The following is a 23636-nucleotide window of genomic DNA, read 5'->3' as shown; positions in this document are numbered from 1 at the left end:
TAATTACCGGTCCCCAGTATTTCCAGGCGGGAGCCAGAGGGCAGGCTGGGGAGGGGATGAGGTTGGGGTTTAAATCCCAGCTCTAAGGTTTGATGCAAAATTTGGCAAAGCTACAATGCTAATTTGTAAAGTGCATAAAATAATGTTTACCTTAAATGAAGTGTGGAGAAAATTAATGAAAATATCAGATGTAAAGTGCTAGGGACTTAACGAACAAGCCAGCACCCCTGGGAAACAAAAGACAGTTAAGAAAGAGATTAAGACACTTCGAAGGAATGACAATCGATGTTCCTAACTGTGACCCTCGAAAAGTGTAACAGTTGAAGTTCCCTACGATTCATAACAGAAAAGCTGATTTCTGTTTGTGTAGTTTTGTTATTAGGTTTAATTTACTATGTATTCCTGAAAGGCACTCTATTTGGAGTATACATCCTATCATAAATATTTAATTATCTGAAAAATTAAACCAACCAACATTCTCTATCTTATCCTGGATAATTTACTATTATTAATTTTAATAAAAAGCTACATTCTCTTTTTTCCCCCTGTTATTTCTGATTGTAAAAGAATTGCCCACTCAGTAGAAAATTTGAGAAGCAGTTGAAGCTATAAAAATGCAGAGATGACAATATCTATAACTCCTTGCCCAGGAAAGCGATTTTAACATCTGGAATATTTTTTCAAGAGTTTTCCTTTATGCATACTTTTGAGTAATTGAATTCATATTGTACATACTTTAAATTTTGCTTTTGACTTAGTGGTATTTAAAGGCATTTTCCCAGGCCTTTAAATTAAAGGGAAATTAAATTAAATTTTTAAAGTTGCGTTTTATTTCTTTGATATAGTATGATTTAATTATCTATGACTATATTTCAGAGAGTTTTAAATGTTTTCTTTTTTAAAAAAACCCTAAGTTGAATATATTTGGCTTAAACACCTGTCCACATTTTAGATTATTTCCTTAGAATAAATTCCTCAGAAGTGGAATTACTGTGTCAATATGTATGAAAAATTACATCATTTTTGTTAATATTGCCAAAATTCCTTTCAGAAAAGTTTCTGCTTGACTCTTACTAGCAATATCTGAGGGCACTCAATAACTTCTGTTTACTTCATCTTTGTACCTTAACATTTGAAATCATCTCATTTTTAATTGAAAAGTTTTTATAATTAGGAAGCTGATATTTTTCAAATGCTTACTAACCATTTGTAATTTATTTTATGCTGTGGTTTATTGGTTCATGACCTTTGTTTAAAAGATGACTTTGTTTATGTGAAATGGATCGGTAAGAAATTTGGAACAACTCATCCACTAAAAGCAACTAGAAAATGTGACAAAACACCTGCAAGGTAGCATCAGAGACCTAATAGCTCAGTGAACCACAGATTCAGGAGACAGGGGAAGAGTGAGGTCAGCTAGACAACCTGAGATCTAGTGGTCTTTATCCCTTTGCTGCAACGTGGGCAGGTTCACGGGGACACAGGCTCCAAGACCTCCCAAGAGGAAGGATGAATCTGGTAACCCCCATCATTTCTGATCAGACCCTGGAAACCTACTCTCCAGTAGTGAACTAAGAGGCAGTAAGACTTACAGGGACTTCGGCTCAGCTGGGAATCACCTCAGTTACTCACACTGGATGAAGGGCAACAGGAGCTAGTGCCCCGTCACCTGCAGAAGCAAATGTAAATCATACTTGGTCCAACCTTGTTTCAACAGACAGTTGTCCAAATATCTGTGTTGAATATTTCTTTTATGTCACTCAAATTGAATGGAAAAAAATGGTAATTAAAATTTGGCTTGTTTTAGCTGCTTTGAAAGCTTTGAAAACAATACAGTGATATGCTTGTACCAACTATCATTCTAAGCACTCTGAGATTCCAAGGGTCTCTAAGGCAGTGTTTGTGTAGCCCCTTATCTCCTGCGGGCACAAGAGCCCAGCAGCTAACGGCTAAGGTTGCAGAGCTGCAAAGGGGGGTGAATGAGCACACAGCCTTAACAGGGGTCCTACTGTGAGGGCCCTAAGAGGAAACTAATGGAATCTGAGATTGGGTGTATGTATGTGGATGAGCTCAGAACCCGGACCCCTAGATTCCCCTGAACCTTCCGGGCCAACAGAAGCAAGATCCTCCCTCTTTGAACAGGAGCACAGACTCCTTGTGCTTGCAGCCCCCACCTCTTGGAGCCCTCCCCTGAAGAGGCACCTCACGAGATGACCTTAGATCCATCCTCACCGCCCTCACCATCTGTGACAGTTACAGCCAAATCTCAGCAGAGTCTGAGGGAGAAAACCTAGTCCCTGCTCCAGGGGGAATAACTTGGACACAGAAGTAATTGTCCTTGAGTTACATATACCAGCTGCACCTGGGAGGCCCCATGTGGGAGTGGATCTTGAGAGAAACAAAAGAGAATATGAGACTCAAGAGACTCCATGGGGAAAGTTCACTGGCCTGGCAGCACTTTCCCAGGACTTGGGCTCAACCACCTTCCTTGACCACTGTAGCCAATCTTAGCACACTCCTGGGATGGCTCCTTGAAGCTTGGACAGGAAAGTCAGATGGAGCTGCCCCACTTCTTCAGGGTAGTATTGAGGAAGGGATCAAAAAACTCAGGAAGGTGGAAATGAAGAAATGTATTTATCAGGTAAGATGAAAAGATGTAGCATCTCAGCAGGCTTCTCAGGGGCTCCGTGAGGATGTTCATCTCACTGAGGCAGTAAGGGATATACCGTGAGGGGGAGGTAGCAGCATCTTTGGGAATTTCCGTGGTGGTTATTCTCTGGAATTGATGGTAGGACGTAGGGGTGCATAGAATCGGTGGGGAGAGTGGTAGTGTGGATGGAAGGCACTTGGCCATCGCAGGCAGACATGGTGGATACAACTACAGTAACCATGGTAATTAGCAGCAGTGCTGGAGTGCAATTTAGGGCGCCTTGCCTGTAAGAATCTGTTCTGAGGAGAGAGATAGGTGGATAGCTTGATTTTCTCCAAACTGTGAAAAACACCAAATATCCATCAAATATCAAACGGATGAATAATTGGTGTTAAAATCATATAATGGAATTCTCTTCAGCAATGAAAATGAACAATCCCAGCTACATGCAATAATGCGAATGACTACACTTAATGTTGAGCAAAAAAGTCAGATGCAAAGATCACATATTAAATGGTTCCGTGTATATCAAGTCCAAAAAAAAGCAAATCAGAATTATGACAAAATAAAGGAGAAAAATAATATGATCATCTCAATAAATGCAGAAAAGCCATGTGATAAAGTTTAACATTCCTTAGCAAGGAATAAATGGAACCTATAGCAATGAACTAATAAATATATTAGTGAAATATTGAAAGTTTTTCTTTTATATTAGATGACCACTACTGTAGGTCTTTAGCAAGTAAAATAAGGCAAGATAAATGAATAAAATATGGAAGGATTGGAAGGGAAGAAGTAAAACTGTCATTTGCCAACAACATGACTGTGTATGTAGAAAATCTAAAAACTTTACAGATGAACCATTGGAATTAAAGAGTGAATTTAACACAATGGCTTGGTAGAATTAAATACAGTAAGTCTGCTACATATGAACCTTCAAGTTGCAAACTTTCAAAGATGTGAATGTGCATTCACACATCCAATCACGTAAGTTAGTTCACGTGTCTGGCATATGTTGTCATGTGTGTGCATCCTCTGCAAATGGTTGTGCTTTTGTGTACTTTACTGTATAGTACTGTATAGAGTGCAGTAGCACAGTATCTTTATTTCAAGCCCAGGATGTCTGAAAGCAAGCGTAAAAGCAGCGGTGATGTAGCTGGTACTGCTGAGAAGCGTCAGCTGTTGTACTGCACTACTGTACTTTTCAAGGTACTGTACTGTAAGATCAAAAATGTTTTCTTTATTTTTTGTGTTTGTTTTTTATGTATTAGTTGTGCAAAAAGTATTATAAACCTATTACAGTACAGTATTATATAGCCGATTGTGTTAGTTGGGTACTTAGGCTAAATTTGTTGGACTTACGAACAAATTGGACTTACGAATGCACTCTTGGAATGGAACTCGTTCGTTTGTAGGGGACTTACTGTATGCAAAACACAAAACACAATTTTACTCCTATGTATCGTCAATAATTAGAAAATGAAATTAAAATTATACTATTCACAATAATATCATAAAACATCAAATATCTAGGAGCAAATCTAATATAAAATGCACAAGCCTTCTACACTGGAAACTTTAAATCAGTACTGAGAGAAGTTAAAGAAGACCTAAATAAGTAAAGCAATATATTTTGTTCTTGGATCGGAAGATTGGGTGTTATTAAGATGCCAATTTTCTGAGTTGATTTAATTGATAAAATCCTTATTTTAAAAAAGCTAGCAAGGGTGTGTGTATACATAGGTGCAAACTGATGGGCTAATTCTAAAAATGATACAGAATTTTAGTCCCAAGACAAACTGGAAGAAGAATTTAAAAAGTTGAAAGATTTATACTCTGGATATCAAGACTTATGATTAAGCTAGGGAAATTAAAAGATGCGTTATTTGTGCAAAGGTGGAGAAATGGACCACTGAACAGAATAGAGAGCACAGAAACAAGCTCAATACATGCAGTCACTTGATTCATGACAAAGATATTATTGGAGAGGAATGGGGAAAGGACAATAAATAAACGGTGCTGGATAGGCATAAAAACTGCATATCCATAAGAAAAAGATTTAATCTTAATCTTTAACTCACATTGTAAAATAACAGAAACTACACAGATTGGTCTTTGCTCTGCTTCCTGCCACAGAGTTCCTAAAACCCTTGTAATTTCCTATGTGATAAAAGCACCAGGAGCATCTTTTGTTCTGATATTTAGTCTCTGACCTTGGTTCCTGACACAGAGCTCCTAAGTCTCTTGGATTTTCCTGAGTGATAGAGTGTTTTTTGTTTTAATGAGGTGACCTTTGGTGGGCTTCAGGATGGGGGCCGGTCACCAGAAAGACTAAGCCATGATTAGAAGTTTGGAACTTTCAGCCCCACCCCCGTCCTCTCAGAAGAGGAGAAGTGGAGTTAATTGATCATGCTTACATGAAGAAACCTCCTTAAAAATGTCAAAAATACGGGGCTCGGGGAGCTTCCAGGTTGGTAAACACATCTATGTGCACTCCAAATCCATGGGGACAGGAGCTGTTGTGCTGGGGACCCTTCCAGACCTCACCCTATATACCTCTTCATCTGGCTGTTTATCTGTAGCCTTCACATCATATTCTTTATTAGATAATAAACAGGTAAACATAAGTAAGTGTGTTCCTGAGTTCTGTGAGCTATTTCTAGCAAATAATCAAGCAGGAAGGAAGAGGATTCTTCAATTTGCAGCCAAGTCAGACAGAAGTTGTGGGTAACTGGGGGACCTCCTACTTGCAATTGGCATCTGAAGTGGGGGAAGGCTTGTGGGACTGAGCCTTTAACCTGTGGGATGTGTGCTCACTCTAGTCACTGTCAGAATTGAATTGAAATGCAGGACACTCAGCTGGTGTCAAAAACCCGCACATCTGGTGTCACAAGTATTGTGAGTATGAGAGTAAAGGAAAACACAATGAGTTTTTTTCTCAGACACATGCCCTACACAAAAATAAATCCAGATGGATTGTAGAGATAATTGTGAAAAATAAATCAATAACATTTCTAAGGAGATAACAAGAGAACATGTATGTCTTTAGGAGTAGGGAAAGTTTTCTTAAATGTCAAAAGTATTGACCAATAAGAAAAAAAAAGATTACGGAAAGAACACATTAACACTAAGACACATTAAGAGAGTGAAATACAAGCCACTGAATTGGAGAAGATATTTGCAACACATATAATTGAAAAGAACTTGTATTAAAAACAAAAAACTCCTAAAAATCAATAAGAAAATGACAGCCCGATAAAAATAAAGTGAGCAAGAGATTTTAACAACAGCTTCACCCATGGAAATACAAGTGATTAATAAACATATGAAAAAGAACGAACACTCATTAGTCATCCGAGAAATGCAAATTAAAACCACAATTAGATTCTGCCACACACCTACCAGAATCGCTAAAATCAAATAGGCTGCCAATAGCAAGTGTTGGCAAGAATGGAAAGCTCTCATACACCCCTGGTGGGAGTAGAAATGGGTACAGTGACTTTGGAAAACTGTTTCCCATTATCTATTAAAGCTAAACTTATGCATACCCCAGATCCTGTAATTCCACTCCTAGGTTTCAACTCAACAGAAATACATACATATGTGAAAATATGTGTACAAGAATGTTTATTGCACATTATCTTTAATGGCTAAAGACTGAAAACAGATAAAAATTTCATCAACATTATAATGAAGAAATAATATTCACTGTATGAAATATCTTCCTACAATGGAATGCTATCCAGTAATTAGGATGAATTAATTACAGCTGCACACAATATAACACTATAAATCTTGCAAACATGATGTTGAGAGAAAGAAGCCAGACACAAGAAATGTGTGCTGTGTGATGCCATTATATGAAGTTAAAGTACAGATAAATCTAGTCCGCGATGTTAGAAATCACTATGGTAGTTACCTTCGGAGATGACTCTAGGAGTACTGATTCCAAGGGGGCTAAAGGGGCGCTTGAGGGGCTGGCGTATTTGTTTTGTTTTGTTTTGTTTTTGTTTTTGTTTTTGCGGTAGGCGGGCCTCTCACTGCTGTGGCCTCTCCCGTTGCGGAGCACAGACAGGCTCCGGACGCGCAGGCTCAGCGGCCATGGCTCACGGGCCCAGCAGCTCCAAGGCATGTGGGATCTTCCCGGACCGGGGCACGAACCCGTGTCCCCTGCATCGGCAGGCGGACTCTCAACCACTGCGCCACCAGGGAAGCCCAGGGCTGGCGTATTTTAACTCTTGATCTGGCTTCTGATTTCATGATGTGCTTTTTGTATGTGTGATAATTCATCATGCTTGGCACTTACATAATTCACTTTTCTGAATGTATGTTATTCTTCAATCAATGTGTTCCTAAGACAGAAAAGAAAAGAAGTACTTTACTGGTGTAGAAAACTCAAACATTCAGGGGTAGCACTAGCTTCAAGCTCAGTCAGATTTCATTGCTAACAAATCTTCATCAAATGTGCAAGTGTCTTATTGGCAGCAGCGCTAGGATGACAAGCCAGGATATGGCTGAGTGCCTTGAATGTATGCAGTTGCTTCTCCTTCTTGGCCTTCCTTTCTTCTACCTCTACTTCCACCCCATGAGTCATTTCCTCCAGGCCTACGGGGTTAACGCCTGCCTGTGTGTCTAAGTCTGCGCAACAGGTGTTCACTGGGCAGTGTTCAGTCCCATCTAGTTAAGGTGACATTTCACTTTTATGGGAAATAATTTCTTGTAGTTTCCCATTATCTATTACATTCACATGAAATTGCGTAAGAAATATTGTTTGATTGGTGAATGGTCCCATGGATTGTGATTAAGTTAGTTACTAGCCTACCCTCTCCAAGTATGGATCAAATCTATTTCTCTTATCCCTTGAGGACCATTCTTCCAAGCAGTCTAGTGCCCAATCTCTCCTCTCAAGGATGTTTGTATAGCAAACAGCCAGGCTAGGTAGAGATAGTGAACCAAGGGCAGATGTGTTTACTGTCCAGTATAATAGAGATAATGCCTCCCTGGGGAAAAGGGCAGGCAGGTCTTCTTGCAGTTGCCTTAATAAAAGATTGGGGTTTCCTAAGCTTGGGGTTCTTTGGCTATGATGAAAACCCATGGCCAGCACAACCACCTCTTGGTCACCTCCTCATTACCCAGCGGGACTTGGGGGACAAGGGGAGCTGATGCTTACATGAAGTTCATGCTGCCTGCTGTGCCCTGAGGAATAAAATTCTCTGTCTCTGACCCAGGAATCGTGTGTCTTCTCTCAGCATCCATGAAACTGTGGCAGGCTAACTTACTAGCTTGCAAGTAGGATAAATTCTCAGACCTCTTGTAATTCTTGAAAGAGATATACTTGGCTTCATCTAGTGTTGCTACTAGCTTTGCAATACAAACCAAAAGTGATATTCTGAGTTTAACAGCGTTAAATAATGAAAATTCAATTGAGTAAAGACCACATTGTCTTTATCAAATGATTCATGAATCAGGCAGCATCTCATCCAAGTTCTTAAAGGCAGAAAGAGGGTGAAACAAGGAACTTATTAGCAAAGAATGCATTGTTTCCAGGAAGGTCGACCTCCTGAGGGGAACAGAAGGGTCCTATCAGGAGGATCACCTCACTAGCGCTGACCAGTTAGATTGCATTCCTGAGAGTTTGAAAATGCAATTAGGTTGGGTATTAAGTCTTGGCTTGCAGTCGTGGGGCTTAGCACAAATGACTCCATTTTGAATGACTCTAGTTTGGGCCTGTTGTTTTTTCTTTTTAACAGAAGTATCCCAGATAAGTTGCCAAATATAGTAGGCAAAAATTGTGTGAGTTAGATAGTGACAAAATGGTTCAATTTAGTCTAGGGGTGTGGGCTTAACGATATCTCCTCCAAAGCTATCCAGAAGCTTCTTCTTCTTTTTGGGAGTAGTTCATGCCCTTGGCCTGAGCTCGTCTGCAGGAGAGGAGGTTGTGCTGTCTCCCAGACATGACCAGTGTGACCCCAAACCAGACACACAGTGAGTGAGGGGTGAGTCGCTGATTTTCCTCCAAAGGTGGCTGGAAGGGTGACTCGCTCTGAAAAATCTTCGAGGCACTCCCAAGAAATGTTTTTGATCAGCTTCCAACACTGAAGAATGGAGGGTCTCCATTTCTTCCTCCCCATAATCTTTCTCCTCAAGCTTTGATCTAATTTCTGACACAGAGAAGAAACTTTGCTCTCCAAGTATGCATCCCAGTGACAGCATTTGTTTCTGTTTTTACCCAATAAACTCACTTCTTGGGTGTGTGTTGAGGGTGTGACAGAGAGAGGAGACCCTGGGGTGTATTTGAAAGAATTTAATGTATTTCTGTAGCAAGGGAGGATGCACGTACACATCTGAGATGCATTTTCCAGCCGCATTTGTATTTCCAGTCCAGAGTCTTCTTCTGACCTGCGTTCAGCTGCATGGTACCCCTCTTCACGTGAATCCCTGCAGGAGTCTAAAGCTCACAAGTTGGAAACCAGCCCCTTGTCTCCTCTCTTTGTGGTCTCTGTCCCAGGAATGGACATTTAGTCCCATTCAAAACACAGTGCGGTCAGCTCCTGCTGAAGGAGGGTGATTCGAATGCTAATGTCAGCCCTCTTTGAATCTTCTGAGTACAAGAGGGAACTGAACAACAACTGTGGTCATCAGTGCCCAGAACTTTGTTTTCAGTGACTGAAAAGGAAAGACACCCACAGCGAATATTTTTCCACTTGAGAGGATTTATGCATATTTTACTTATCTCAAGTTTCAACTAATAGTATTTGTGGCTCTTATTGTAATTCTCCTCAGTGACTGTGGTCAGGAGTAGAGGATGAGGCTATTTTGATTTTTAGAGGTAAAGGGGAAAGATTTGACATAACAAACATTGTGTTCATCACCACTTATCTCTACTTGTAACTCATGCCATTGACAACATTAAAAGTCACATGTATTTGCAGGTTTCAGGCAAAGAATAGACCTGTTAGAAATTCCACTCCCTAAAATATATCAAGGAATTATCTGCATTGATTTGAATCCTGCCATAAATTCTCATTTTTTTTTTTTTTTTTTGCGGTACGCAGGCCTCTCACTGTTGTGGCCTCTCCCATTGCGGAGCACAGGCTCCGGACGCGCAGGCTCAGCGGCCATGGCTCACGGGCCTAGCCGCTCCGTGGCATGTGGGATCTTCCCGGACCGGGGCACGAACCCGTGTGCCCTGCATCGGCAGGCGGACTCTCAACCACTGCACCACCAGGGAAGCCCACATAAATTCTCATTTTTGAGTGTGGTCAGCATAGTATAAATTGGGAAGGCTGTTTGATCCTTGCCTTTACTAACACTGGCTGATGGACATTGTCTTTGTTTCTGATAAAAGAAAAATCTTTCTGCAAACAAGATATTGTGAATATAAAAAGTGTCACACTAAAGGTGTGCTGGCCTCAATGTAAAGGTGATCAAACAGAAGAGACTGGAGACACATTAGGTCAGAAACTTGTACTTTGCTCTTCAGGGATGAACTCCTATCAGAGGAAAGAAAGAATGAAAGCCAAATAAATTCTACATGGTGATTCCTCTTTCCTAATGCTATAAAAGTCACTCTTAAAATTTTGCTAAAATGTCATTTATAAAAGTTGACACCTCTAACTAAACAGATTTCTTTTTGCTGCGTGGAACTTTCTATACTGGTCTTCAAGGTGAGACATTTATAACAGTGTTGGAAGAAAAATGCAAGAGGTATCTCTCCAATGTCATCCTCAACAGCAGAGCACTGTCTGGTACACTGACCTCCTATCCGGTCTCTTATTTTCTAGTTTTAAATCCCTTCAGTTCTTTCTCTATGTGATCACTGAGCTGGGCTTTCTAAATGCAGAATTTACCATGTCACTCCTCTACTTACAAACTGCTGTGAGTCTCCATTGGTCTTAAACTAAAGAGCAGCTCCTTAGTCTGTCACTCAAAATCATTCTCAGTCTAGGGCCAAACTCTATTCAGCCTCATCCTCTGACACCACCTCCACCCCACCCCTCTTCATTGCCTCCACAGTTGCACATTTGAGTCTAACCTGCCTGAACACACCCCGCCTCGCCTGCCAGCTCTGAGCCTCTGCACGTTTGTTCTGCTGACCTGGATTGCCCTGATCTCCCTTCTTCAGTTACAAACTGTCACTGAAGATCTATAAAGGCTCAAGTCAAGTGTTACCTCTCAGCTAGGTATTCTTCCTCAAAGAAGAGTAAATTTCTCCATCTTTTAACTTCCCTTGAAATTTTGCATTTCCTACTAGTGAAGTGTATATATCACATAGCATTATTGTCATTTGTCACTTGTTTGTACTGTGAGTTGTGTTTCCCACTGGCTCATAGTCTGTCTCCTAGAAGGAATTTTTGTTTCTTGTTCACAAGGTATAAATTTGTTTTTATATAAAAAAATTTAATAAGTTATAATGCATGTATTGAATATTACCAGACAGAGTCATTCTTCAATCATTGATCTGTCTCTGCTATCCTTGGAAATCAAGCTAAGCCTTAGACTGTGTTCGGAATCTAAGTTTGTAATGATGGAGAGAATAGTAAGAGTTTGAGACTTAATAAATGAGATATAATATGTGATCGGAGCATGGGTGGAAGCAAAGGAGATGTTAGAAACTTGAAGTTCCCCAGGATAATGGCAGAACACAGAGTGAGAGTAAACTTAAACAAATAAGTAAAAGGATGGCACTGGAAAACAGTAAGATACTTCTTCCAAAAAATTAAGCATAGAATTACCATATGATCCAGCAATTCCACTTTTGGGTATATACCCCCAAAAATTGAAAGCAAAGACTCAAATCAATATTTGTACACCAATGTTTATAGCAGCATTATTCACAATAGCCAACAGGTGGAAACAACCCAAATGTCCACTGGTAAATGAATGATGAATAAAATATGATATACACATACGATGGAATACTATACAGCCTTAAAAGGAATGTAATTCAGACACATGCTACAACATTTTGCTAAGTGAAATAAGCCAGACCCCAAAGGACAACTATTATATGATTCCACTTATATGAGGTACCTAGAATAGGCAAGTTCATATAGAAAGAAAGTAGAATTGTGGTTTCTGGGGACCTGGAGAGGGGTGAATAGGGAGTTACTGTTTCATGGGGTACAGAGTTCTAGTTTGGGGTGATGAAGGAATTCTGAGGATAAATAGTGGTGATGATTGTACAACAATGTGAATGTACTTAATGCCACTGAATTGTACACTTATAAATGGTTAAGATGGTAAATTTTATGTTATGTATATTTCACTTTACCACGATAAAAAATTAAGGAATACTTCTTGTATCTGGGAGCATATTCTAGAAACCTACTGTATTTAATACACTTATGCCTCTGCTAAATAGTAGTAATGTCTTAAAAAAGTTGGCTTCCTCCACTTATTTTCATTGACATACATCTTCATTGTTTCACTTCCATCTGACTCATTAGCCCAAACAAAATTATCAACCAACATTCATGTTGAAACTACCCTTTTTCTGACAGTATGAATAATTTCTTTGCTGATTAGACAGTAATCTAGCATTTATTCATCATCTGATTTTGTTACATTGTTTTTGAGCAGTAGAAGTATAGGTTGCATTTTGCAAGAAATAGCAAGGCACACTGAAGTTATAGGTTATGGAATTAAGATAAAGAATATATATCTTTTATTATTATTTGTAAATTATGTGGGCGTCTCCTTTGGGTCAGTAAAAATTATAATAAACAGATGTACATATATACTTGCCTACAGTTTCTTTTTGGAGGGCTGGTTGTTGAATATTTTCCACACACCACTGCTTTGGGCCCTAAACAGACTTTCCTAAAAACACACACCACAATAGACACCTGTAAAAGTCTCATTTCTCTGTACGGTAGTTAAGATTACGGGCTCTGGAGTTCAGCTCTGTCATACAAGCTGGCTGACTTATCCGTTCCAAGATTCCATTTTCTCATCTGCAAAACAGAAATAATAAATACCTAGTTCATATAGTTATTAAGAGAACTAAATGTAAATATTTATGTGTTTATGTAATATATGTAAAATTCATAAGACTATGCCTGACACATAGGGTGTTCTTACCAGATGCTAATTATTATTATAATTCTGTTCCAATAGTTTGGGTTTTATACTTGTTTGGAAGTTATCACAAAATAATTTTATCATAATATATATATTGGTGTACTGCTGAGGAAATCACTCAACCTGATTTTGAATTTCTGTATTAGAGTTTTCTAAATTTTTTGATCATACAATACATTATTAAAAGGAATTTGAGGGGCTTCCCTGGTGGCGCAGTGGGTTGAGAGTCCGCCTGCCGATGCAGGAGACACGGGTTCGTGCCCCGGTCCGGGAAGATCCCACATGCCGCGGAGCGGCTGGGCCCGTGAGCCATGGCCGCTGAGCCTGTGCGTCCGGAGCCTGTGCTCCGCAACGGGAGAGGCCACAACAGTGAGAGGCCTGCGTACAGCAAAGAAAAAAAAAATAAGGAATTTGAAGAGAATCCCATTATGTGACTACTTATTTATAAATTACATGCATATTCTACTGAAATACATACATTATAAACAAATAAAATAGAATTTAAAAAAGAAAGGTGAATTATATTTTAAATTATTTAAAAGTTTTATATTTCCTAACAATAAATAGCAACCTGTTAGCTTTTACCCCTGTTGCAGGTAGTATTTTCCCAAAGCAGCCATACCAATGCATCCCATCCCATGCATTCTTCTCCAGTTGTACTGTTGACACTCCTTCCAGAAGAAATTTTGTCTCTGTTGCCCCCTATTTTTTTTTTTTTTTCTGGTACGCGGGCCTCTCACTGTTGTGGCCCCTCCCACTGCGCAGGCTCCGGACACGCAGGCTCAGCGGCCATGGCTCACGGGCCCAGCCGCTCCGCGGCATGTGGGATCCTCCCGGACCGGGGCACGAACCCGTGTCCCCTGCATCGGCAGGTGGACTCCCAAACACTGCACCACCAGGGAAGCCCTGTTACCCCCTATTGAATCTGGTGGGCCTCTGACTACTGCATGGCTTCCAAGGCTAGGTCATAAAAGGTCATAGAGCTGCCACCTGACTCTCAAGACACATGTCTTAGAAGCCCTCAGGTGACATTTAAAAGGTCAGCTACGCTGAAACATACTGAAGCATACATGGACAGGCCACAAATATACACAAGATATAGAGAGATACCCCCAAAGCCCCAGCTATTCTAGCCTCCAACATCACCCATCAGAAATATGAATGGGTAAGCCCTTAGATTATTCCAATTCCCAAGCTTTGAGGAACCGTAGCTGACATGGAGTAATGCAAAAATGAATCCCTTTGGAGCCCTGTCAAAATGCAGATTCATAAGCAGAATGAACGTTGTTATTAGACACTTAGTTTTGTTGTGATTTTTCAATGCCCCAATAGATAACTAATACATAAATAATACATAAAAATAAAACTATTATTGCATATATATGTTTTTTATTGAGCACAATGTATATGCTTCACTAATTTTGAAGCTCTTGACTTAAAATCATATGATATTAGGAGACAATTTCCAGAATGGTGGCATAAGGACCTCCATGGACCCCCTCCCCAGTGAAATAACCTAGCTGGTAAAAATTAGAAAAGAAACTCAACCATTTTAAATCTCTGGAAGCACACACAGAAAGGAAGAAGCATTTGTTTAAGAATATCTACTTGGTAAGAACAGTAGAAGTCTGTGGCATTGGAGCCGTGACTCACTCTTTCTTTCCTCGCTCTAGCTCAGCAAAGTGGAAGCTTCACTCTGCAGAGCTGTAGCCAAGAACATAGTGCTCCCTTTTCCATCAGCTCCCAGTCAAGGGCTGTGGTGCCTCTACTTGAGGGGCAGGCCACCAGCTCAGTGTTGCAGAGGCTGTATTTGAAGCAAGAGCAGTGAGAGGTCTGGGGATCCCTTCCTCCACCTAACCGCTACTCACAGGACAGAAACTACCCAGGCATGGCAGACCAAGAATACTGGGACCCCAGTTGCCTTCACCTCAGCATATAGGCCAGAGTCTGTATCCCAGGGGAGGAAAGCAGAGAAGTCCAAAGGCAGGTGCCCCAGCCCAGTGACCTGTTTGTGAAGCAGAGTATCACTCTGAGAGAAGTGGGCCACTGAGCTGGTCCCCACCTCCAGAGCAGTGACACAGAGGTTTTGCCCAACAGGATATGTAGGTCATAAGAACACAGAGCTTTAAAGCTCTACCCAAGGGAACTATTTAGAACAGAGTGTGGAGAAATTCAAGCCTAAGGGTGCTCTGGAAAACAATGGAGGTAAGCAGTGATGATAAGCAATTAAAAGGAGGCTGGAAGCTTCATGAGAGCAACAGGCTACAGTGTAAACAAGCTAGAAGTTTATCAGAGAAAGCCAGGGAAAGAGACAGTGAAAAAGAGCCCTCCTGTGGTCAGAACAAACCTCAACAAGTGGGCTCAAGGATTTGGGTCAGAATAGGTAGCATTTTATGCCCAAAAGCTTATTGAAAACAGTCAGCCAGCAATTAATGGAGACTGAGAGCTGGATGTGATACCAAGGTAGGCAGACAGTTTAACATAATCACAGGGAAGGAGAAAGTCAAATGGAACCCTGCTAAATCCACTACAATTGCAGAGTAACTGCACATGCTCCAGGCTGCACCTTCTGAGGAGTGGCATCAGAAGTTGTACACTGCAGGGAATTATACGTCATTACATACTTCAGCAGTCACTAAACAAACAAACAAACGAAAAGCATTAACAAAGCAACAAGAAGCCTTGCAAAAAGTATGGGAGCAGGGTGGGAGGGATCAGCATCCATTGTTGCTAAAATAGTGTGTTCAAAATGACCAGCTTTAAACAAAAAATTACAAGATTTCCAAATAAAAAGGAAAATGTGTTCCATACACAAGAAAAAAAGCTGGCAACAGAAACTGCCTTTGAGAGTGTACGGATTTCAAACTTAAAAGAGAAAGACTTCAAAGAAGCAGTTAAGACTTCAAAGAACTAAAATAAACAGTGCTTAAAGCAATAAAGGAAGTTATAATATGACTCATCAAATAAAGAATAACAATTAAGAGAGATAAATTATGAAAAGAACCAAATGGAAAATATGAACTTGAAAAATACAATAACTAAAATAAAAATTTTACTAAAAGGGCTCAGCGTAGACTTGAGCTGGCAGAACAAAGAATCACTGAATTTAAAGTGAGAGGGATCATGCAATCTGAACAACAACAAAATAATTTAAAAAAAGATGTACAGAGCTTTAGAGAAAGTGGGATACCATAAACTACAACAACATATGTGTAATGGGATTAAAGAGTTAGAGGAAAGATAGAAAGGAATAGAAAAATGTTTTTTAAAATAATGGCTGAAAACTCAAAATTTGATGAAAAACACGTATCTAAAATTCATCCAACTGCAAGTAGTATAAACCCAATGAGATTCACATGCAGACACATCACAGTGTAAGACAAACTCTTGAAAGCAACAACCTTCATGTTTTCAGGAACTCCAGTAAAATGAACAGCTGACTGATCACTAGAAACAATGGAGGCCAGAAGGCAATGGCACAACGTATTCAAATTCCTAAAAGAAAACTGTCAAAAGAGAATCTTATCTCCACCAAAACCATATTTCAAAAATGAGGGTAAAATAAAAACATTTCAAGATACACAAAATTTTAGAAAATTTATTGTTAGCAGACCTGCTGCGTAAGAAATACTAAAATAAGGTTTTCAGACCTAGAGCAAGTGACTCCACACAGTAACTTAAATTTATACAAAGAAATAAACAGTACCAGTAAAGATAATTATGTAATTGTGAAAGGCAATATAAATTCATAGTTTATCACTTAATTTATATAACTATCAACTGTATAAAACAGTATACACATATATGTATTGTTAGGATTGTAACATATAGAAATGTAATATATTTGACAATACCAGCATGAAAGAGGTGAATGGGAGCAAAGCTATATTGGAGTAAGGAAATGACAGCAGAGAACAATTCAAATCTACAAGAACAAGAAGAGAACCAGAAATTGCAAAAAGGAAGGTTACTAGAACAAACAGTAGAAATATATATTTTCTTTCCTTTATTGTCAACTTTAAAAATAACATAAAGTTATATAAGTTAATAATTATAACAATGTATTGCAAATTTTATAGCATATATAGAGGTCTTAAAAAAAGGGGAAGAGGAAAAAGAGGAAAACTGAAATACCATTTCTATATCTCACTGGAATTATTTAATATAAATCTGAAGTACATTCTGACAACTTAATATATATATATGGTAAGCCCAAAATACATAAAGTAACAAAAAATATTATAAAAGGAATTAAATTTACACAATTTATTAAAGGAATTAAAAGTTACACTAAAAAACACTTGCTTGATGCAAAAGAAAACAGTAAATGAGGAAGAGTGGAACAAAAATGACAAGATACATATAGAAAATAAAATGTGAAATGTCAGACATATTTCTAACAATATCAATATTAACATTAAGTGTGAATAGATTAAACCTCCAATCAAAAGGCAGAGATTGGCAGTGTGGATAAAGAAACAAGATCCAATTTTATGACGTTTACAGGAAACACCTTTTAAATTCAAAGATTCAATTTGGTTGAAAGTAAAAGGATGAAAAAATTATGTAAGCAACAAACATAAGAAAGCTGGAGTGGTTATACTAATATGAGAAAAATGTACTTGAAAACAAAAAAATATTACTAGACATAGAGACATTTTATACATATTAAAATTCTATAAATTTTATAAAAGGACCAATCCAACAGAAAGATATAACAATTATAAACATACATGCACCTAACAATAGAGTAACAAAATAAATAAAACAAAATTGATAACAGAATTGATAAAAGAAATCAACAATTCAATAATAATAGTTGAGGACTTTAATACTCCATTTTTAATAATGAATAAAACAACTAGACAGAAGAACAGGAAATAGAAGACCTCAAGTCTAGTCTACAGACCAAACTGTAGAACATCTGTAGAACACACACTCAACAACAGTAGAACACACATTTTTCTCAAAGTATACATGGAATGAACTCCAGGATATACTAATGTGCTAGGCCATAAAACAAGCCCCAGTAGAATTAAAAGGACTGAAGTAAAACAAAATATATTTTCTGACTGCAATAAAATAAAATTCAAAATAAAAAACAAATAAATTTGGAAAATTAACAAATATGTGGATATCAAGCAACACACAGCTAAATATCTGAAGAGGAGATCACAAAGGAGATTTAAAAATACTTTGTGATGATTGAAAATGAAGACACAAAATACCAAAACTATGGAATGCAGCTAAAACAGTGCTTAGGGCAAAATTTATGGCTGTAAATGTCTATATCAACAAGATCTCAATTCAAAAACCTAATATTCCACCTTAAGACACTGGCAAAAGGAGAGTGATCTAAAGCCAATGCAAACACAAAGAAAAAAAATAGCAAAGATAAAGTTGAAATTTATTATTTAGGATATAGAAAACAATAGAGAAATAAAAAAAAAAGAAATTGGTTTCTGGAAAAGATCAACACTAATAACAAACCTTTAGGTAGACTGGCCAAGAAAAAAAGGGAGAAGGCTCAAGTTACTAACATCAAGGATGAGAGAGAATACTACTACCAACTTTATAGAAGCAAAACAGAGTATAAGGAAATATTATGAACAACTGTGGTAGTTTCTGACTTAAAGTCTGACATAAATATAGCTACCTTTGCTCACTTTTTTAGTTTCCATCTGCATGGAACATCTTTTTCCATACCTTCAGTTTCAATCTGTGTGAGTCCTTAAAGCTGAAGTTGAGTCTCTTGTGGGCAGCATATAGTTGGATCTTTTTTTTAAATCCAATCAGCCACCCTATGTCTTTTGCTCAGATAATTTAATATATAATTTATGTTTAAAGTAATTATTTATAGTTATGGACTTACCATTGCCGATTTGTGAATTGTTTTCTGGCTATTTTGTAATTTCTTTCTTCCTCTCTTTCTTTCTTCCTTTGTGATTTGATGATTTTCTGTAGTGGTATGCTTTCATTCCTTTCTCTTTATTTTTGTGTACTTACTATAGGTTTTGCTTTGTGGTTACCATGAGGCTTATAAAAAACAACTTATAGTTACATCTTATAGTTACAACAGCCAACAAATTAACTGCATGCAAAACTATAAAAAATCCCACATTTTATGTTTTTGATGTCACAATTTACATTTTAATATGGTGTAAACATTAATACATTATTATAGCTAAAATTATTTTTAACACTTTAAAAAACTTTTATATTAGATTTTTAAGTTATTTTCACACAATTACTGTATCAGAGTACTCTGAATTTGATAATGTGCTTTCCTTACAGGAAAAGTGAGTTTTATATTTTCACATGTTTTCACATTGCTAATTAGTGTCCTTTTGTTTCAGCTTGAAGAGCTCCCTTTAGCATTTCTTGTAAGGTAGGTCTAGAGGTGATGAACTGCCTCAACTTTTTTTTGGTCAGGGAACTTCTTTATCTCTTCTTCTTTTCTACAGGAAATCTTTGATGCATAATTTTAAATGACTTGCCTTTGAGTTCATGAATTCTTTCTTCTACTTGATCAAATCTGTTTTGACACTCTTTACTGGTGAATTTTCACTTCACTATGTTCTTCAACTCTTCTCTTAGGTTCTTTTTTAATAGTTTCTCTTTATTGAACTTCTCATTCTGTTCATGTGTTTTTCCTGATTGTGATGAGTTGTCTGTGTTCTCTTGTAGCTCGCAGAGCTTCCTTAAAACAATAATTTGGAATCTTTGCTGGACCATTCACACATCTCCATTTCTTTGGGGTTGGTTATTGAAACAATACTGTCTTCCTTTGATTCACGGTACCAAACGATTTTTCATGTTTTTTGATGTCTTGAGTCTTGTCTTGCTGTCCTCACATTTGAAGATGCAGTCACCTCCTCCACTCTTTACTGACTAGCTTTAGGAAGGAAATGCCTTCACCAGTCAGCCTGGTTAAGGATTCTGAGGGTCTCTCAGACCTTCTCTATGGATTCATCTACTCCACACCTCTTGTTCCCCTCTGAGGAAGAATTCTTAAGAGCCTTCTTTTGATCCTGCAAAGCCAGACTTGGTGCTTCCTGTTGGTTTTCCTTAAGGTAGTGTCCTGTATGTGGGCCTTCATCTAGTCCTGCTATCTGTGTGAAATATTTGCACTCACTGTCTGTACAGGTGCTTTTGGGGGCTCAGCCAGAGGAAAAAGGGAGTGAGGCATGTGGAGTGTTTGGGCGCCCTGGGCCATTTGGGGATCAATAAGAGAGGCATCTCAGGTGGATCATGGCAGTCTTCCTGATGGAGATTGCAGAGCAGTTGGTAGGATATGGGCCTCTCTTTCCTACTCCCAGGCTGTCTCAACCTCTCAGCTGTGCTGATCACCTCAGTAATCTGGGAGAGACAATAAAGAAGTGGGCCTCTTGAACAGCACTTCACATGTCTGGGGTAGCTGTGTGCTCACTCACTATGCTCTCACTTTCCCACATGGGAGACACTGTGGGCCAAGGGGGGCTCTCTTGGCACTGAACTGTGCCTCCTCTGGAGAGAAATTACATGGTTAAAGTGAAACTATCTTTTTTCTTTCTTCAGTGCATCTATTCTAGGATTTCTTCTCTGATGATGAATTCTAGGATTTCTTCTCTGATGATGAATTTCTCTGCCAAAATCCTGGAGTCCCACAAAAGTGCTCCTGTCCGTGGGTAGTTGTCAAATGTGACACTTCTATGGGGGGATGATGGTAGAAAACTCCTATTCCATCATCTTGCTACACCACTCACAACATCTCTTTGAACTTTCTAGTGGTTGCTCTAGAGTTTAAATGTACATCTTTAACTCATCACAGTCAATTGGAAATTATAAGTTCACATATAGTGTAAAAACCTTACAACCATAAGGTTTATTCTCTTGCATTTTTTGTGCTATATTTGTCATAGATTTTAATTCTCTCTATATAATAACCCCCACAATACATTATTGTTTTTTGCTTTAGGAAGTCAATTATCTTTTAAAGTAATTTAAAATAAGGAATAATATACTTTATATATACCCTTGTATTTACCATTTATATTTATAGCACTTTTCATTCATTTCTGTACTTTGGTGTTTTGATTTATTGTCATCCTTATTTGGCCTAAAGAACTTCCTTTATCTTCAGTTTATGTTGTTTTTCTGAAAAACTTTTCAGTTGGCCTTTATTTTTGAAGTATATTTTCACTGGGTATAGAATTCTGGATGGATTTTTTAAAAATATTAATACTTTAAAGATGTCAATCTTTGGGTGGGAGCAGAGATGAATAGGCAAAGCACAGAGGATTTTTAGGGCAGTAAAAGTTTTCTGTATGATATTTTAATAATTGGTATATATCATTATACATTTGTCTAAACTCATTGAATATACAATATCAAGAGTGAAGCTCTAGGTAAGCCATGGGCTTTGGATGATTATGGTATGTCAGTGTAGGTCCATTCTTGTTTTTAAAAAATGTACCATTCTGCTGAGTGATGTTGATGATTGGGGAGGTTACACATGTTTGGGATGGTGGGGTATATGGGAAATCTCTGTACCTTCCTCTTGATTTTATTGTAAACCTAAATCTGCTTTAAAAAAATTAAGTCTAAAAAATTAGTAGACCATTTGTTGAAAATCTTGCATGCTTCTTAAAACAAAGAAAGCACTTCAAGAAAATTGTCAGTCCATTGTCTTCCAGGTTGCATATTTTGGGGAAGTCTGTTGTCATCCTTGTGTTTGTTTTCCTGTGTGTCATGTGTCTTCTCCTTCCTCTGATGCTTTCAAGATTTACTCTTTATCTTTGTTTTTCAGCAATTTGACTGTAGTGTGTGTGTGTTGTGTGTGTGTGTGTGTATCCTAATTGGTGTTTGAGTTTCTTAGATTTATATGTTTTCTTTTCTTTAATTAATTTTGGAAAATTCTTGGCCATTATTTCCTAAAGTATCTTTTTTGTCATGTTTTCTCTTTCTTCTTCTTCTTTGGAGACATCAATTTCATGTATGTTGGACAGTTTGATATTGTCTCACAGCTCCTGGATACTCTATTTTTTTCACCCTTTTTTCTCTTTGTGTTTTGGTTTGGATAATTTCTATTGACCTAGTGTGTTCACCGATTCTTTCTTCAGCTGTGTCCTGTCTGCTGATAAACCCACTTAAGGAATTCTTCATTTCTGATATTGTGTGTGTGTGCATTTTTCTGCCATCTACATTTGAACCTTTTTATAGTTTATATTTATCTGGTAAAATTCCCCTTATTTTCTCTGTGTTTTTGTCTTTTCTGTTAGATCTTTTAGCACATAAGTCATAGTTATTTGAAATAGCCATCTGATAGTTTCAGTATCTGGATCTTTTGTGGTTCTGACTTTGTTGCTTCCTTTTTCTCTTAAGGTTGATCTTATTTGTGTTTGTTCTGCTTCATAATTTTTGAGTGGATTCTGAACATTGTGTGTAGAACAGTAAACACAAAAGTAAATAGTATTTACTCCCCAAATGGGTATACCTATTTTTAGGCCATTGAAACCATACATCTATGTTATTTCATTTTAATAAAAGATGCCAAGCTAACCTAATGAGGGAAAGGGGTAGTATTAAAATAAAGGTACTGGAATAATTGGATATAAATATCCAAAAAAAAAAAAAAAAAGAGTGACAGAGTGTAAGAAAGAAAGAGAAAGAAAACAGAAGGAAAGTAAAGAAAAATCAACTCAACACTTACCTTTCCCTATGTAAAAAAAAAATTAACACAAAAATGTATCATAGGGGCTTCCCTGGTGGCGCAATCTGCCTGCCGATGCAGGGGACAAGGGTTCGTGCCCCGGTCCGGGAAGATCCCACATGCCGCGGAGTGGCTGGGCCCGTGAGCCATGGCCATTGAGCCTGCGTGTCCGGAGCCTGTGCTCCGCGACGGGAGAGGCCACAACAGTGAGAGGCCCGTGTACCGCAAAAAAAAAAAAAAAGTATCATATACATGTACCACAATGTTCATTGCAGCACTATTTACAATAGCCAGGACATGGAAGCAACCTAAATGTCCATCGACAGATGAATGGATAAAGAAGATGTGGCACATATATACAATGGAATATTACTCAGCCATAAAAAGGAACAAAATTGAGTTATTTGTAGTGAGGTGGATGGACCTAGAGTCTGTCATACAGAGTGAACTAAGTCAGAAAGAGAAAAATATCGTATGCTAATGCATATATACAGAATCTAAAGAAATGGTACTGATGAACCTAGTGGCAGGGAAGGAATAAAGATGCAGACGTAGAGAATGGACTTGAGGACACACTGGGGGAAAGGAAAGCTGGGATGAAGTGAGAGAGTAGCATTGACATATATACACTACCAAATGTAAAATAGATAGCTAGTGGGAAGCTGCTGCATAGCACAAGGAGATCAGCTCGGTGCTTTGTGACCACCTAGAGGGGTGGGATAGGGAGGGTGGGAGGGAGGCTCAAGAGGGAGGGGATATGGGGATATATGTATACATATAGCTGATTCACTTTGTTCTACAGCAGAAACTAACGCAGCTTTGTAAAGCTATCATACTACAATAAAGATGTAAAAAAATGTATCATAAACCTAAATATAAGACCTTAAATTCTAAAACTTTAAGAATGAAGCATATGCAAAAATCTTTAGAAGCTTAGGCTAGGCAAATATTGCTTAGATCTTGAGCATAATCATAAAATGAAAAATACTGATAAACTGGATTTTAACAAAATTTAAGCTATGCTTTCAAAACACACTGTTAATAAGATGAAAAGACATATTGGAAGAAAATCTTTAAAAACTTGATATAAGGTAAAAGAATTATACCCAGGATATATAAAGAATACTTACAATCCAATAATAAGAGATAAGCAACTCAATTTTTAAATGGGCAAAAATTGGACACTTCAGAGAAGAATGTATGTGGATGGCA

The 23636-nt window shown here is 38.1% G+C and overlaps 1 long non-coding RNA gene across 3 annotated transcripts in view; it reads right to left on the bottom strand.

The window, feature by feature from the left end:
- Positions 1 to 5882: 5882 nt before the first annotated feature.
- The window catches only part of LOC137228783 (uncharacterized), a 138965-nt gene continuing 121211 nt past the window's right edge, over positions 5883 to 23636 (bottom strand). The window contains exons 7-8 of one of the 3 annotated variants that reach the window (XR_010945351.1): positions 12499 to 12606; positions 5883 to 10143 (exon numbers count right to left, since the gene is read on the bottom strand). This is a non-coding gene — a long non-coding RNA (uncharacterized lncRNA). Of the gene's footprint in view, positions 10144 to 10713; positions 12607 to 23636 lie in introns of those variants that run through there. The other 2 variants (XR_010945354.1, XR_010945349.1) reach the window with 2 other exon arrangements.

Source organism: Pseudorca crassidens, chromosome 8 (genome assembly GCF_039906515.1).
Source record: "Pseudorca crassidens isolate mPseCra1 chromosome 8, mPseCra1.hap1, whole genome shotgun sequence".
NCBI lineage: Eukaryota > Metazoa > Chordata > Mammalia > Artiodactyla > Delphinidae > Pseudorca > Pseudorca crassidens.
The sequence above is the reverse complement of the archived record's forward strand: the minus strand, read 5'-3'. Positions and strand labels throughout refer to the sequence as shown.